The following is a 16,475-nucleotide window of genomic DNA, read 5'->3' as shown; positions in this document are numbered from 1 at the left end:
TAATGTTGAGCATCTTTTCATGTGCCTATTAGCCATCTGTATCTCTCCTTTGGACAAAAGTCTCTAGGTCTTCTCATTTTTTTGATTGGGTTGTTTGGGGTTTTTTTGTTTTTGTTGTTTGGTTTTTGTTGTTGTGGTTGTTGAGTTATATGAGCTGTTTGTGTATTTTGGAAATTAAGCCCTTGTCAGTCACATCGTTTGCAAGTATTTTCTCCCTATTCTCGATGTATGCTGCTGCTGCTGCTAAGTCTCTTCAGTCGTGTCTGACTCTGTGGAATTTAGGTAGGAATTCTCGATGTATAATCCCTACCTAAATTCCAGCCAGTTGCTCATGGTGCCTCCAGCAGGCTCCTGATTGTCAAGGTTGTGCTCTCTGCTGTGTCCGCAGCATCATCATCTGGAACAGTGGTACTCTACAAGTGTTTGCTGAATGGATCAATAGATTTATGTAGAGGTAGATGAGTGTGTGTATGAATCTATATGACTCAAGGATGCAGTGCCTTATCCTACCACCCACAGCCATTTGTGATTCTCTCTGTGGTGAGCCCATTTCTCCTTCCACCTGTCCCTTGATGGCTCTAAAAGCCCTTAGTCATTTGGCTCCAGTGTCCTAGTTTTGGAGACCAGCTACTTATTAACTAAACCGTTGCACCACTCATTCTTATAGCCTTAAATTAGTTTGGGTTAATTCTTAAACTGTTTCCTTTCTGTTCATGTGTCATTTAATGGTTTGCCTTTATCTGATTTTCCCCAATTTCCTGTGCATTTGTGGTTTTCTACAGAAGCTCTGTACCAGAGGCCTCATGTGGCCACACCAAACAAGTGTGGGCGCCTAGGGTTTCTAGGAGGGCTTTCTGGCTGCTCTGGGTCTCATCCAACTGGTGTCCAACCAAACATTCCCAGCCAAGGTTATTCATGCTAGAGGAGGAAGAATGCCTGCCCCAGAGCCAGCTCTGGGGAAAAAGAAGAATTGTTGATATAGGCCAAGCCCCCAGAGAAGACAGATCTCACTGCAGCTGCTAAAGGTTGGTGGTGTACTTTTTCTCCAACTCAGTGAAAGTTGTCCATGTTTGCTTTCTTTCCCATGAATTTCATTAGTGTGTTTTGTCCTAATGACCTTTGGAATAAACAGGAAGAAAAAATTTTTAAATCAATAGAATAAGCTTCTTGGCAGACTGAGAGTTTTATCCATCATTGATTCTCCACATCTAGTATGTGCTGGACAGGCAAATGCCTAATAAATATTTGATGAAGGAAAGAGAGAAAGATAAAAGGAAAGGGGGGGCAGGGAAGGAAAGGATTGGAGATTGCCATGGATGGAAAGAATGCTCATTTATTGCTCAAAAATAGTATGATGATATCATAGTTATGTTTTCAAAGCTAATTAGCGGCATTATCACTGACACCTAGAATTAATAAAACAAATTAAGTCACTTTGCAAATTAAAGGATGTATTTATAAAGATAAAATGATAGTAGACAACCAGAATAACAAGAACAATCAAAAAGTGTTTCTTGGAACTTAAGCATAAAGATGAACAGCAGTGCTCATATTTTAAGGTAAATTCAAAACTCTGTAATGTAATTGCCATTTGTTCTATGCCCATTTCTCCAAAGCAAATTAAAACAACCAAGTACTTTAGTTATGGATAAATGCAAGATGATCATGGAAGTGATCGAATTGACTGCAGCTGGCCAGTTTGGTATTTAGAAAAGGCCAACTAATCTGAAATTGTGGATTAAATAAATTTACAAATATATAGACTTCCTACTGTGGAGAGGGATTAACAACTCAAAAATATTTTATTACGTGTGAATGAAAAACATCTCAGGACAGAAAAAGATTAAGGAAATTAACATTTTTAAAGTATCAATCTTTTATTTATTTGATACCATACAAGCTACACAGTTCAAGTTCAGCAAAATAATTCTATATGACACGTATGTGGCAAATAAACACACCACCGTGATGGATATAGAAGGGAAATAATTAAGACATATCATTTTTATAAAGTCAAGATCTCAAAACTAAGGTGTTGTTTCTTCAGCAATTCAGATAGTGACATATATTAAGGTTCTTGGTGTTAGAAAAGCTCACTATAATTTTATATCATTTTAATTTGGGGAGAATAAAATATAACTTTTAGATATATAATAAAAATAAATATAATGAAAAATAAAAAAATATAATGAAAAAATAAAAAATACAATGTTTTAGAAAAATATAAAAACATTTCCAAAGCAAATTTCAGAGAAACCTGTTTTAACACCAGTCTTGCAAAGATTGTATTAATGAAGCATGTAATTTGTTTTGAAGGATTTGCCAGCATGATTTAGACTCTCATGATCAGCACAACTATGTTGGTAACATAGGTAGATGATGACTGGCTACTGCCAAAAAATAAAACTGTACTTTCTTAGTTGCTGTGGGGTGTTCCCAAAGTTATGATTCAGGCTTTTTGTGTACAACAAATTTCACATGTGAAACTGATTAAAGCAAGAGTTCAATGGGTCCCAAACTTCAACCAGCGATGATTTTTGTCCTGTGTTTTGCCACTTGTACCTCCATTTAACATGTTTTTTTCCTTTAAATCAGAAAAATTTTTTCTTTTTTCTTATTTTTTGTTGGAGGATAATTGCTTTACAGTGTCAATTTTTTTTTTTTTAACCTAAATACATTTTAAAAAGAAACTTCGTTTGTTATTACCACCTAACATCATCTCTGATGGATATTCTTTGGAAAGCACTTCAATAACAAAATAATAATAATAATGATGATGTTGATGATAATTTAAGCCTATTTCAAAACTAATTCTATGAGACAGAGACATCTTGATAGAGAAGAAATTAGAATCCTTAGAGCTCATGGGAAAGAGTTTGGGTAAATCATATGCTCAGATTGCAGTTTGCCTTCTGTGGCTTTATTTAAGAAGCAAGTTAATGTTTACATGACAATGAACTTCAAAGTCCAGGCACTAAGGAGGAAAATAGAGTGAGAGAGAAAAACAATTGGCTTGTCTCTTCTCCTTACCCTGTGGGGAGGCCACATGGGTCAGCAGCTCAGAGACACTGGAGGGAACCCAAGTGGTGGGGGGCGGGAGGCGGGGGATGGGGGGGGTCCTATCTTACCAGAGCACAGTAATTCTTTATTAAATCATTGATACAAAAATGTATTACCCTAAGACACAAGCACGATGTTTCCTGACTCACATAGCATTTACTCTTGTTGGAGTTTCACCAAGTCTTGAAAGAATTCTTTCTACAGTCTTGGTGGAAAATTCTTCACCTTACCTCCTTTGTATGACACCGTCTCTGACCATGTGTGTCTTTACTGTGATACTCTTGGTTTAAAGAAGTGAGTGCTGTTATTATAACAAAGTGGGACATTACATAATACAATGAAACAGCATTATTCTTTTCAAGCACTTCCTTTCTGACTCTTCCTCTTGTGGGGAATTTTCACTTATTCCTGACTTTTAAGTTAGGCCAGCATCATACATGACACCAGCAGGGTAGACAAGGTTGCCAGACGGGCCCCTGGACAAGACATCTTCCAGGCTTGCTTCAAAGGGAAACTCCAGGCCTGGAGGCCCAGCAGTAAACCAGTGCCTGCCTGGAGGGAAGTCACTACTTGCATTTTAAACACGGCATATAGTATTTTGAGGTGCAAACAGATAACATTTAGAAATGTTAAGTCCTGGAAAAGGTCCCTTTAAAGTCATAATCTGAAAGCTCAGTTTCTCTGTACACTGGTGCTGAATCAAATCTTGGAGATGGAGTTTTGGGTGAAGTAGAAAAGGATAACTTTATTGCTTCATCAGGCAAAGGGGGCCACAGTGGGCTAATGCTCTCAAAACTGTGTGTCCTCACTTGGGGAAGATAGTGAGAAGTTTTATAGCCATTGTCCAAAGAGGGCGTGATCAGCTCACGGACATTCTTCTGATGGGCTAGTGGTAAGGTAAGCAGGCATAAGCATCATCAACCTTCTCTTTTCATCTGGTCTGGGGTCTGCATGCTTATGGGCAGCCTACCAGTTAATCGTTAACTTCTCTCACCTCAGGGAAGTGGGGATTGGTGGGGGGGAGCAGGGAGGCGGTTTCAGTATCCACAAAACAGCTCAACGATAACTCTTGTGTGTTTCCATTGATGGGAAACAGGACCTTGCCCCAAGGCTTGACTGTTTCTCCTTGGTCTTGACTCTTTCTGTTGACTCTTGGTCTTGACTCTTGACTGTTTCTCCTTGGTCTCCCATCGCCTCCAGTCTCTAATTCACAACTGCTTGAATCTGCCCTTTGGAACCCAGGAAAGGTCCTGGAGGCTGAATGAAGGCTGTTCCCTATAATCAAAGAAATGGGGCACAGAAAGTCTCTGTGCTCAGGAGCCCCCCAGGGCCCTGCACAGTATCAGCTGGGCTCCATAGCTGACAGGTCTGTGTGTTCCTAAAAGACTGAAGACTGTTTGAAAGGAGGAAAGGAGGCTGAAGAGATTTTCTTCAGATGAAAAGGCAGAGATTTGAGCTAACTGCCTCCTCTCTCAAGGAGGGGGGATCATAACTCTGCACTCCTTAAGTGTGACTTCCTTCTGAAGGGTGCAGTCTGGAAGGGGGCAGGGAGTGACTTTACAGTGCAGAAACCTGGCAGAGATGGACTCAGCCAGGTGACCAAGGTCAACATCAGCAGTGATAACTTAAGTCAACAGTGTGCACCTTGACGATGAGAATGGCACTTTCCCTCTGTGGTCTTCCTCTCCAGTTTCTGTAACACCAGTGTAATAATGAGAAAACAACAGACAAACCCACATTGAAGGGAATTATATAAATACCTGACTTACCTGATCTTCTCCAGGGGATCTTTCCGACCCAGGGATTGAAGTCACATCTCTTGTGTCTCTTGCATTGGCAGGTGGGGTCTTTACCGACTGAGCCACCAGGGAAAACCCCTCAAAACAGTCAGAGTCACCAAAACCAAGGAAAGTTAGCTGCTGGAAGTCCAATGGTTGAGACTCCATGCTTCCACTGCAGGCCAGAGGTTTGATTTCTGGTCAGGGAACTCGGATCCTGCATGCCATATGTTATGGCCAAAACCAAACCAAAATAAAACAAACAAACAAACAAAAATCAAGGAAAGTGTAAGAAACTATCACAGCCTAAAGCAGCCTAAGGAAGCTTGACAAGTAAATGTAATATGGTACCATGAATGCTTTCCTAGAACAAAAACAGTATATCACCTCCAAACTAAGGAAATCTGAACAAAATATGGCCAGATGAGAGTCTTTCTGACTTTCAATATTTCCTGAAAATCCAAGACAGACTTTGTAGTCACATCAAAAATTAGGTGCTGCCTCTGGTGGCTGTTACCCCAAGATAAATGGGGACAGATTCTGGTCATCTGGTCTAGTGCTTGAAGTTACTTCAAGAGGGTGGAGCCAGGAGGAATGGCAAGGATAAATCATTTAATATACATACTCATTCATTCACTCACACACACCAATCCAATGAAACACGGATACTCTCTTTTCAAAACAGCTCTCCCAGTCTCCATGGCCTTTGTGTCTATCCATCTTTACAAGTGGTGTTTATCATGCACTTTCATGTGCCTGCTAGCCTAAATCATTCCATCCTTGGCTTCATCTATAACTTACTTGCCATAATCCTCTCATCAGTAAATAGATCCAGCTGTCTAAAGACTTCCTTACTCGCACAACACACAGTGGTACTCAGAGCTCCTGAAAACTTGCTGAGGCCACTGCTCTTTCAGTCTCTCTCTTGGCGGATGATGCCACCACCCCCTGCTCAGCAACCCAGATCAGGAGCTCACCCTGTGCTGAGCTGTTCCACAAAGCCCCTGAGCTACAGAATCATGCCACCTTCTGAATGTTTCCAAGAGTTGAGCCTTCTGTCCAAAGGCTCAGCTCTCAGAAAGTAGCCTAAGTTAAGAAGCTTCAGTTCAGCTTCTTAACACATCTCATCCCAGAGACAGCCTCAGTCCTCTAGCTGGATTCCCACCTCCAGCTCATCCACCCACCACCTGCCCATGCAGGGATGTCTCTAACGCACAGACCTGACCACACCACTCCCCTAGGACAGCCCTCCAGGATTCTCCCTCACTCCTGGAATAAAGGCCAGGCTCGTCAGCCTGGCACACAAGTCCCTTCATGAATTGCCTCCTCTTGTCATTGTCCCATCATCTCCTGCCACGTTCCCAGCTTCACCTTCTGCTTCTACCATACAACTGGAAATCCCCTTGTTCAACTTCCTCCCATGTCCTCCTCCTTCTTGGGCTTCAAGCCTGAGGCAGGTGCCCTCAGGGCTCCTCCTTAGTGTTTTGTTTTTTTTTTTGATAGGCGCCCCTTCCCCCTTCTCCCCCACCGCCACTGTGCATAACTCAGCCATTGTGCTCAGTCATGAATGCAGTAATTGGCTAGTCTAAAAACTAAAAAATACAGCAATGAACAAAACAGAAAACGCTGTCTTCTTGGAGTGTCCTACCTTCAATTTTTCTTCGATTTTCCTTCTCCCTGGGGAGATTTTGAAGGTGAGAACTGTTCTTATATGCATCTTAAATACTTAACACAGTACACAGCACATAATTAGTGTGCAAAAAATACAGACGAATAGTCCATGAATGAAGACCACTGTTTCGCCCATCCTTCACGCCAACTCAAGGACAGGAGTTAGAGAAAACGCCTTCAATGTGCCGAGCAAAAACAACTGGAAGGCTTCACTCCATACCCTCCCTAATCCTCCCAATTTAGTTAATTTCCTTTCCACTGAGCAGCAGGTTTAGTGGCGCATCTGCATGTTCTTCTCCAAGGGTGTCCTCTTGCCTCTGGGGAGGACAGTTCTTGCATAACCAGAATATCGTAAATGTTGGTTGTTTTTAAGAATCAAGCTCCAGATGAAGCACAAACAATTCTATTTCTAGAACAGAGTAAGGATGTTATAAACTTTGTTGCCACGGAACCGTGGTAGTCCAGGGGCCAGAGCTTAGGGATGGGGCGGAGGAGAGTGGGAGTGGATGGACATGCAATGCAGGGTGAGTTCCTCAGGGACAAAGGTGGATGTGCCCCGAAGCTTGCCTTGCACCAGTGTGTCAAGAACTAGAAAATTATCCCGCACCTCTGTTGCTCCTTTTTATTGGACAGCCTTTGTCCTGTTTGAGATTTTTGTTAAATCAGATGCACACTATTGTATTTGTAAATTTAGAAAACTAGCTGGATTAGCAAACCAGTGAAGAGGAGATGGCATGCATATTGCATAAGGCGGGGGGGGAGGGGGGGTCACTGTCACCAGGAGGCTGTCTGTGTTCCCTCCTCACCTGTGGGGACAGGAGTTGGGAGGTGAAACAGCCCAGTGTTGACTGCAGTCAGTGACCTCAGGGAGGTCTGGCCTTCCCATCAGCGCTGAGTCACTAGCTGACGTGCTCTCCTGACTGTAAGGCCACCACCGTGCCCTCCCCTGGGTCTCCAGAACGGAGAATTCTCCTGGAAATTCAGCAGAGGTGCTGGGGAGACCTATACAACCTCCCTCCCGGAAAGCCTTCCCCTCCTCTCATGATGGGGGGATGTGCGGCACCTTCCTCTTCCTCTTTGTCCCCTTTTCTGATGAAGTCATTTCTTGTCCATCCTGTGGAGCTGTTGGACAAAGCACAGCCTCTGCACCTGCAAGGCCAGGATGAGAGGGGGCCACCCACTGCCTTGTTGGGGAATCTTGTGTAGGGTACTCAGACTCTATGCCTCACTTGCCTCCCATCCTCCGCCACCTCTCTGGATTCTTTTTTTTTTTTTTTTTTTAATGCAATCTTTCTTTGTTATTGTGCTGCGCTGGGTCTACCTTGCTGCAAGCAGGTTTTTCTCTAGTTGAGGAGAGTAGGGGCTACTCTCCAGTTGTGGTGAGCGAGCTTCTCATTGCGGTGGCTCTCTGGTTACAGAGCAGGGGCCCTAGGTATGAAGGCTTCAGTAGTTGCAGCACGCTGGCTCTAGAGGGCGCAGGCTTCTGCAGTTGTGGCTCAGCTTCTCTGCAGCATGGGGAATCTTCCCAGACCAGGGATCGATCCTGTGTCCCCTGCATTGGCAGACAGACTCCTATCCACAGCACCATGTAGGGGACACAAAGGCAGAGAGAGCCAGCCAGCCCACACGTGTTACCATCAAACCGTGTCCAATGAGAGAGCATCTTAAACCGTCACCCCTAGAGAAGTTTGTAGCATCGAGGTCCTTCCCTCAGGGCAAGCCAAGTGCATCCCTCACCTTTCCAGGACCCATTCGTCAGGGTTGCTCATATCTGCTCCCAGAATGCCTGTGTGTGCATGTTGTGTGTGGGTATTTCACTGTGATGATCTCGGAAGGGTTTCAACAGAAGGCCGTTCTTCTCTGAATTCCTTTGGCTGTGCATTGTAAGCTGAGCCTGGGCTGGAAGAGACGTTGGGTGTTCCCCATTCCTGGATTTGGGTGGAAAGGGGAAGATCTGAGAAGCACAGAGCTAGGGGGGAGATTGTACTCTCTGGCAGCTGCACAAGTGTTTGGAGCTCACGTGTTCCTGATGGAGAGGCTTCTTCTGGGAAGGCCTGTGAGTCAGGACCCCCGGAGTCCTTCTCTGGGTGACTTCTCGTGAGTCACCACGCTGATCGATGTCTGATGAATAAGTGGTGATAGTGCATTTTGCCTTCTCTGGTCTCAGGGCATGTGACCCTTTGGGGGGAGGGTCAGCAGTGGGGAAATGTGTCATAAACGTCTTCCCTTTGCTCACCCCTCTCTTTTCCTGCAGACGGTGTCAGCGCATCTCAGCAGCACGCAGTGTCTGATTCTTGTTCTTATCTTGTTTTTCTTTGTCCTAATTTTTTTTTCCCTAAATTGAATCATTCAAGTCTTTTCATGGCCTCTGAAATGAGTTGAATTTTCCTAGCCTTCCATTCGAATTCTGGCTCCTTCCCATTTTCCCATTCCGAACACCCTGTTCTCCAAACAAATTCATCAGCTAACTCTTCCTGGATGCCGCACAGACTTTTCCAACCTTGCCCACACGTCTCTTGTCAGGCTGTACCCACCACACTCACCTTTCAGGTTTTACTGTCTCTTCTTCTGTAAATCTACAGAAGCCCTGCCCAAGTCTCACCTGGCTTCTCCACCCATCTCTGAGCCCCCAGCCTTAAGTGTACTTGTGACCCCCTTGGACTGGGCAGGGTTGATGGCTTCTGGCATCTTATCTTCCTGCCTTTCCTTTGTAACAGGGACACGTCTCTCACTTTGCTATGTTTCCAGAGCATTCCCAGAGCTCAGGGCAGGCTAGAGTACATCTGTAATATTAACAGGTGCTCCTTGATGTTTGCCTGAGATAAGGATGAAACAAGCTGCCGCCCTGAACCGTGCACCCAATGTTTGTTCCCAGGGCCCTTGGGTTTTAGGAGCGCCTGTGGCCGAGAGTGGGGGGTGGGGCACAGAGAGAAGAAGCCCAGAGCTAACTAGGCTTACAGCTCTTCGGCATGGGGGTCTCAAGTCACATTAAAAAAAAAGTATGTGCTGAAAATTTGAAAACCATTGTGATTATTTTCATGGCTCAAATGATAAATAGTAGGAAAAACTCGTGCCCACTGCTGAAAAGTGGTGCCTGTAACACTAAGAAACCATCAGAAAAGGAAGGTTTTGGCTCAGAGTGGGCACTTTACACAGAACCCAGTAAAAAGAGCTGACCTGTACGAAAGGGACACATGAACTTGCTGAGACCGTCTGAATGCTTAGAAGTGTGCATTTTGGGTGACCAGAGGTCACAAGTGATGAAAACTCTGAAGTGAATCATTCAACAGTTAGACTGTCTCTTCTCTGCAGGCCTTGGAGCCCCCCAGGAGTCAGTGTGAAGCCAGGGCCCCTACAGCCTTGTTTGCATGCAGGAGATAGGATGGAGTGGACCAGCTCAGTGAGAGAGGCTGGGCGGTGCAAGGCACAGGCAAGGAAGGCAGGGGCAGCTGCCGACTGCCTTAGTGGCTCACCCCAGATTTCCTCACCCTAGTTCTCTCTGCCACCCTCTGCCTGTTGCCCCCCTCACCAGCCCAGAGTCTATGGGTCTTCCTTGCATCAGAGCCCACAGTTGTCTGGCTGCCCATCACATTGTAAGAGGGAGAGCCTGGGTCCGTCCTGTGCTGAGTGGAGAGGAGGGGTCACCAGGGGGTCAGGCTGACTGTAGAAGGCCTGGTGTGGGACCCAACAAGGCAAGCCGGCTGACAGACCCTGCGCTGCAGGGGTTCTGAGCCCACAAGTCCATTATGTGAGCAAAGGGATGTTGAAGCAGGGGATTTGCATCGTCAGAATCAGTCACTAACTGTGAGGCTCTTGCTTCCTCTGGAGGCTGCAGCCTTGTTGCTTCTCCGCCCGCATGGACTCTGCAACATAAGACCAGACGCGGTTAGTGGCTTCTCAGCTCTGGTGACAGAGGAAGTCAGAACGCATGAGACCTTCACACACAGCGCGGTATCTTCCGTACAGAGCAGTGACTGAAACCAGCCACGTAAAATGAAACTGCTGTTGCTGTTGCTACCTAGTCGCTCAATTGTGTCCGACTCTTTGCGACCCTGTGGACTGTAGCCCACCAGGCTCCCCTGTCCATGGGATTCTCCAGGCAAGAACACTGGAGTGGGTTGTCATGCCCTCCTCCAGGCGATTTTCCCAACCCAGGGATCAAACCCCGGTCTCCTGAATTGCAGGCAAATTCTTTACCGACTGAGACACCAGGAAAGCCCAAAATGAAACTACACGTAATCAAAATGTCTCTGGAAAATCCTTCAAATCACCCAGAAGGTATGGGACGCATATGTCTCCCAGCAAGCCCAACACAGTCGGTTTTTCCTTTAGCACCAGAGCAGACTGTGTTTTTTGGCTGACAACCAGGCAATGTGATTATTGTGCTTTCAGGGGCCATGTGTTAGGAAAAAAGCCTTTAAATGTTAGATCCAGTCTCAGCTACAGAGCTGCACAGGGAAATGCATATTCCCTCTGAGGCATCTCCTTGTAAGGGTGTGGGGAGAATACCCCACAACCTAAGATCTTCTCCCTGATCTGCCCTTCTCTTCCCCCACCTCCTCTCCCTGCCCTCCTCCCTCCCCCTGCCTCCTCCTCCCGCCTCCTCCCTCCTTCTTTCCTTCTCTCTTTCCCTCCCTCCCTCCTTCTTTCTTTCTATCAATCATTTCTTTCTTTCTCTCCTTTTCTCTCTTACTCCCAACCCCCTCTTTCTTTCTTCCTCTGTCCCTTTCTTTCTTCCATCAAGGATATGTGATGGTTACATTGACTTCAGTTAGTTGTTCCTGGGATGGCATGGGATTTCACTGGGAAGATGAAGGAGCTCTGTCTCTACCCCATTTGGCACTTAGGTGTCCTCTGTCCACACGGGGACAAGGTGCTCTCTGAGGCAGGAACAACGTCTTGTAGTTTGAACATCTCTTCCGTACCTTCTCCTTCTCACCACCAACACCAGCCCTCTGCAGGTACAATGTCCTGCTTAGATGTGCCTTGGCTACCTGGTTGATTCTGCCCATCTGTGCTTGGTTCCCCTACCTTAGAACTGAGCTTTAAGGAAGGGGAAAAGTACGCTAAAACAAAGCACTTGCTGAATTTTGAACAATTAGCTAACGATGGAAGACTCATCCTCGAGGTCTTTCTCTAAAAAGGAACAGAGGGCCTGGATCCATGGTCTTCAACTTGGCCATCCATAAGGATCACTGGAGAGAACAGATTCTGATTCCATAGCTTGAATCAGATAGCCAGTGCTGCCGTGTCCCCAGCCCAGTGCTAATGCAGGACCACACCATCACGGAAGGGGTCATGATGGGAAAAACAGCCCCAGAGTCTCACGTATGAACTGATGATTATACTCCTCCCCAGGACCTAGTATGTATTTTTGTTGCGAAGACAAAATGGCTTAACATTTGTCAAGCATTCAGAGCAGTGCCTGACACAAAGCAAGTACCATAGAAGTGTTTTTAATTAACAATAATTTGTAAAATCCCACGCTAGTTGTCTGACCCCTACACCTCCAAAATGAATGAAATCAACTTCTTAGATGCAGGTGAAATCCTGGGTGGAGAAAGCTGGTAGACAAAATAAGAAGTGTGAATGTCATTCATGATAATTTGACCTGCCTTGGAGCAGGTAAAAGTCTAACCCACATCCACTGTCCTAGGTGGCTGAGCTGAAAGAACAGCCCCCAAAGGCACAGGGCATCCACAGCTGCCACCCCAGTTCCCAGAGCCAGCACGGTTATTCTCCCCAGAGTTAAGCTCACTTCCTCAGACCACCTCCCTACAGAGGTCTCTGCTGGACTCTGTCATACGTCGACCCCACCCCTAGTCTCTGTCAATGTTTCATCCGAATGGTCATCACTGTTTAAAATGATCTGCTTTGTTATGGTGTCTTCCTTGCTAGAATGGAAGCATGTCTGTCTCATTCTCTGCTATACCTTTGACACAGAGGAGATGCCCAATTTATATTTGTGAATGCATGTACCACAACAGTGTCAGAGAATAGAGAACTGAAGGGGAAAATATAACAGGTTCATTCTGTTTTGCCGATTGTCCACTTTCAAGCTCTCATTACTATGAGCTGGGAGCTGCTTCCCAAGGGCTGCAGGGATCTGAGGGCAGCCAGTCTGGTGTGGAAATCGCTAACCACTGGAAAAGGACCCCTCCCGACTTTCCCTGGAAGGCTGTCAGCCCTGCCCCGACTCCTGGCTGGTGGGACATTTGTCTTCAGGTCTCAGCTAGGTACAGGGGCACCGGCTGGTGCCTTGGACAACCCTTATCAGAAATATTTGCATACTTTACACAGAGATATAAAACCCAAGCCACTTGGCCATCCCAGCCAGAGCAACTAACATGCTTTTCAACTTCCTTCTCAAGACCATCAGGTATAAAATTTACTATTTCATATATCCAGATGGAACATGGCCCAGGCATCTGGGTAGTTCAAATCAAAGACAGAAAGTTTCTAACTGGGAGTCACAGATGAATCTATAAGTACAATCCACCCAAACTTCTATAGTGTCTCTCACGAAGACCACTGTTGGCAGTTGGGCAGAGGTCCTACTTCGTGGTGTGGGACTTCCTAGCACACTAGATACCTAACATCCCCCTCTTTGGGGAACTAAATGCCAATACCCTGGATGTCAACAAAATGCCACCAGGCATTTCCAAACACCCCTTGAGGGTGAGACTGACCCATTGGAGAAATGCTACTTAGGGGGATGGCAAATCACTTCATTTGACCTTAAATGTGGTATTTTAGCATCAGCTTGTTTGGGAGGTTTTTAAAAATAATTTTTAATTACAGAAGTAACCATCTCTTTGTATAAATGTATTTTGGATAAAGCTGAAGTCTCCTTTGACACCTACCTGCAGTTTTATCACCTGTCCACTTCTCTGTGAAAATGAGGGTAATTAACAGGATTTCTGTCCCTTTCTATGTGCTTCCGTACGTTTATAGAAACCTGTATAGAAGTCCAGTAGAGTGTCATTAGTGTGTGTTTGTACAAGATTTTCACTTGGAAATATGTGTTGAAGATCTTTGTATGTCAAAACACATACAGCAGGACTTTCCTGGTGGTCTAGTGGGCTATGACTCTACACTCCCAACGCAAGGGTCCTGGGTGCGATCCCTAATCAGGGAACTAGATCCCACATGCCACAACTAGAGAGCCCACATGCCTCAACTAAGACCCGGTGCAGTCAAATAGATAAGTAAATAAATAAAATTGTAAACAAACAAAAGACATCTTTTAAGAAAAAACAGAACTCATAGAGTTGCCTCCTCCTTTGTAGCAGCTCACAGTATTTTACCGTGATGATGGGCCTCTTAGCGGAGAGCAGCAAAGGAAATTACTGACAAGGTATCGCCTGTGGTCTGGTCACAGGACCAGATTAGACAAAAGCTGAGGTCATTTTGAATCATTGCCTCCAACCCTGCTGCCGTCCACAGAACAAAGCAGTGCCTTGACTTGAATCCAGAAGTAGTATCTCTAAGGCTGGCTACTCTGACTGGCATATGAGCCCAGCTCTGAGTCTCCTGCACCAAAATGGATTCCTTTCCTTCCTCAGCCTCTGGTGTGCCATGTCCCATCAATAAGTCCTGGTTCTAAGAGAGCAGTTTTGATGACTGCCTTTGCCCCTGAACCAAGTGATGCATACAGAACGACGTTTACTTTTATGAGTCACTGTAGGTCTATGAAGTGAGTACCTAGTATCCGGCACTTTTATCCTTTATTTCTAAGTCCCACAACATCCTTCATGATAGGTATTACCAGTTAATTTTTTTAAATAAGGAAACTGAGACCTAGAGAGTTTGGATGATTTGACCAAGCTGTTCAGTTATTGAGCAGACAGCCCGGGCACAAACCCAGGGCTTGCTTTCAGATGATAAACTGTGATATCGTAGATTTATTTATTTAGTCAACGATATTTATTGAATGTCTATAATGTGCTGGAAATGGTACCCAGTGCCAGGAATATGGCACTGAATAAACAAAAAGGAGATCTTTACTTTCACAGAGCTTACCTTCTAGTCAGGGAAATGATTAAGATGTAAACAGACAAATACATACTGTAACTTAGGGGATGCTAAGTACCGTGAATGAATAGAAAGCAGAATAAAGGGACAGAGAGGTGCAGAATGGGCTTCCTTATGTTTTAGTTTTATTATTTTTAAAGTCTGTATTGAATCTCTTACAATATTGCTTCTGTTTTGAATTTTGTATTTTTGGCTGAGAGGCCTGTGGGATCTCCCCAACCAGGGATCAAACTCACACCCTGGAAGGTGATGTCAGCCGCTGGACCACCAGGGAAGTCCCAGAAAGGGCTTCTTTAGAAAGGGTCTTGAATAAGGCCTCTCTGAGGTGGTGACATTTAAGCAGAGACCTGAGCAAGCCATGCTGAAAACTCAGGTGAACCAGGCAGAGATCAGCAGGTTCAGAGGCCCTGTGGTGGAACATGCTGGGCAGGGCATTTCTAAAGAGCAGAGGAGGTCAGCAAGTCCAGACTGGAGTCCGCAAGGCAGGGAGATGTGGAGGTCACGCCAGAGAGAAGCCACGTCCTGATCACTTGAACTTTCTAGGTCATGGTTAAGGCTTCAGATGGATTCCTGCTGTGATAGAAAGTTGTTGGAGAATTTTGAACAGGGGAGTGGTATGGTATGGATTAAGTTTTTAGAATCATCTGTCTCCCATAAGAAGGAATATTGTAGGTGGGGTAGTGTAGATCCAAGGACCTCAGTTAGAAGGCCCGGTAGGAATCCTGGGAAGAGAAGATAGTGGTATGAGCCAGAGTGGTAAGCTGAGTGGCTAAGAGTGGCTGAAATAGCATGTTTTGGAAGTAGAACTGATAAGGCTTTTTGGTGAATTGGATAACCCTTAAGGAGGAAGAAGAGCAGTTAAGAATGACTCCTAGGTTTTTGCCTGAGCATCTCATTGGAGATGGTACCATTACTGAAGTGAGAAAATCTGGTATGGGAGTAGGGAGTGAGTATGGGGAGGTGAGGAGAATCAAGAGTTCTGTTTTTGACACATTGCCATTGTGATGACTGTTAGACCTGCAGATGGAAGTGCTGAACCAGCCAATGGATCCATCAGAACTGAATCCACACTAGAGATACATTTGGGAAACATTGATGCATTTACAAGTGTGGCACTCAATGAGTTTACTACTCGGAATTGAGTGGAACTATTCATCCCTTGGACTGCAAGGAGATCCAGCCAGTCCATTCTGAAGGAGATCATCCCTGGGATTTCTTTGGAAGGAATGATGCTAAAGCTGAAACTCCAGTACTTTGGCCACCTCATGCAAAGAGTTGACTCATTGGAAAAGACTCTGATGCTGGGAGGGATTGGGGGCAGGAGGAGAAGGGGACGACAGAGGATGAAATGGCTGGATGGCATCACTGACTCGATGGACGTGAGTCTGAGTGAACTCCAGGAGTTGGTGATGGACAGGGAGGCCTGGCGTGCAGCGATTCATGAGGTCGCAAAGAGTCGGACACGACTGAGCGACTGATCTGATCTGATCTGATCTGATTCATCTAGCTGCTGCTGCTTCTGCTAAGTTGCTTCAGTCGTGTCCGACTCTATGCAACCCCATAGATGGCAGCCCACCAGGCTCCTCTGTCCACGGGATTCTGCAGGCAAGAATACTGGAGTGGGTTGCCATTTCCTTCTCCAATGCATGCATGCGTGCTAAGTCGCTTCAGTTGTGTCCAACTCTGTGCGACCCTATGGACAGCAGCCCACCAGACTCCTCTGTCCACGGGATCCTCTAGGCAAGAATACTGGAGTGGGTTGCCATTTCCTTCTCCATTCATCTAGCTGATTACCTACTATGTGTAGCTCACAGCACTTTGTACTTGGAATACAAGAGCAAGCAAGACAGACAGGGTCATTACTCTGAAGAGGTTTGCTCTAAACCCAGCATACCATGAGGAATGGTCTCAACCTCTGTTATTATTAAATTT

At 45.4% G+C, this 16,475-nt stretch overlaps 1 protein-coding gene across 1 annotated transcript in view; it reads left to right on the top strand.

Annotated features, from left to right (window-relative positions):
* Positions 1 to 1,010: 1,010 nt before the first annotated feature.
* The window catches only part of ZBTB38 (zinc finger and BTB domain containing 38), a 141,119-nt gene continuing 125,654 nt past the window's right edge, over positions 1,011 to 16,475 (top strand). Inside the window, exon 1 of the mRNA XM_055569508.1 lies at positions 1,011 to 1,025. The gene's annotated coding sequence lies outside the window, so the exon portion shown is untranslated. The remainder of the gene's footprint in view (positions 1,026 to 16,475) is intronic.

Source organism: Bubalus kerabau, chromosome 2 (genome assembly GCF_029407905.1).
Source record: "Bubalus kerabau isolate K-KA32 ecotype Philippines breed swamp buffalo chromosome 2, PCC_UOA_SB_1v2, whole genome shotgun sequence".
Taxonomy (NCBI): domain Eukaryota; kingdom Metazoa; phylum Chordata; class Mammalia; order Artiodactyla; family Bovidae; genus Bubalus; species Bubalus kerabau.
This window is presented reverse-complemented; position numbering and strand designations above follow the sequence as displayed.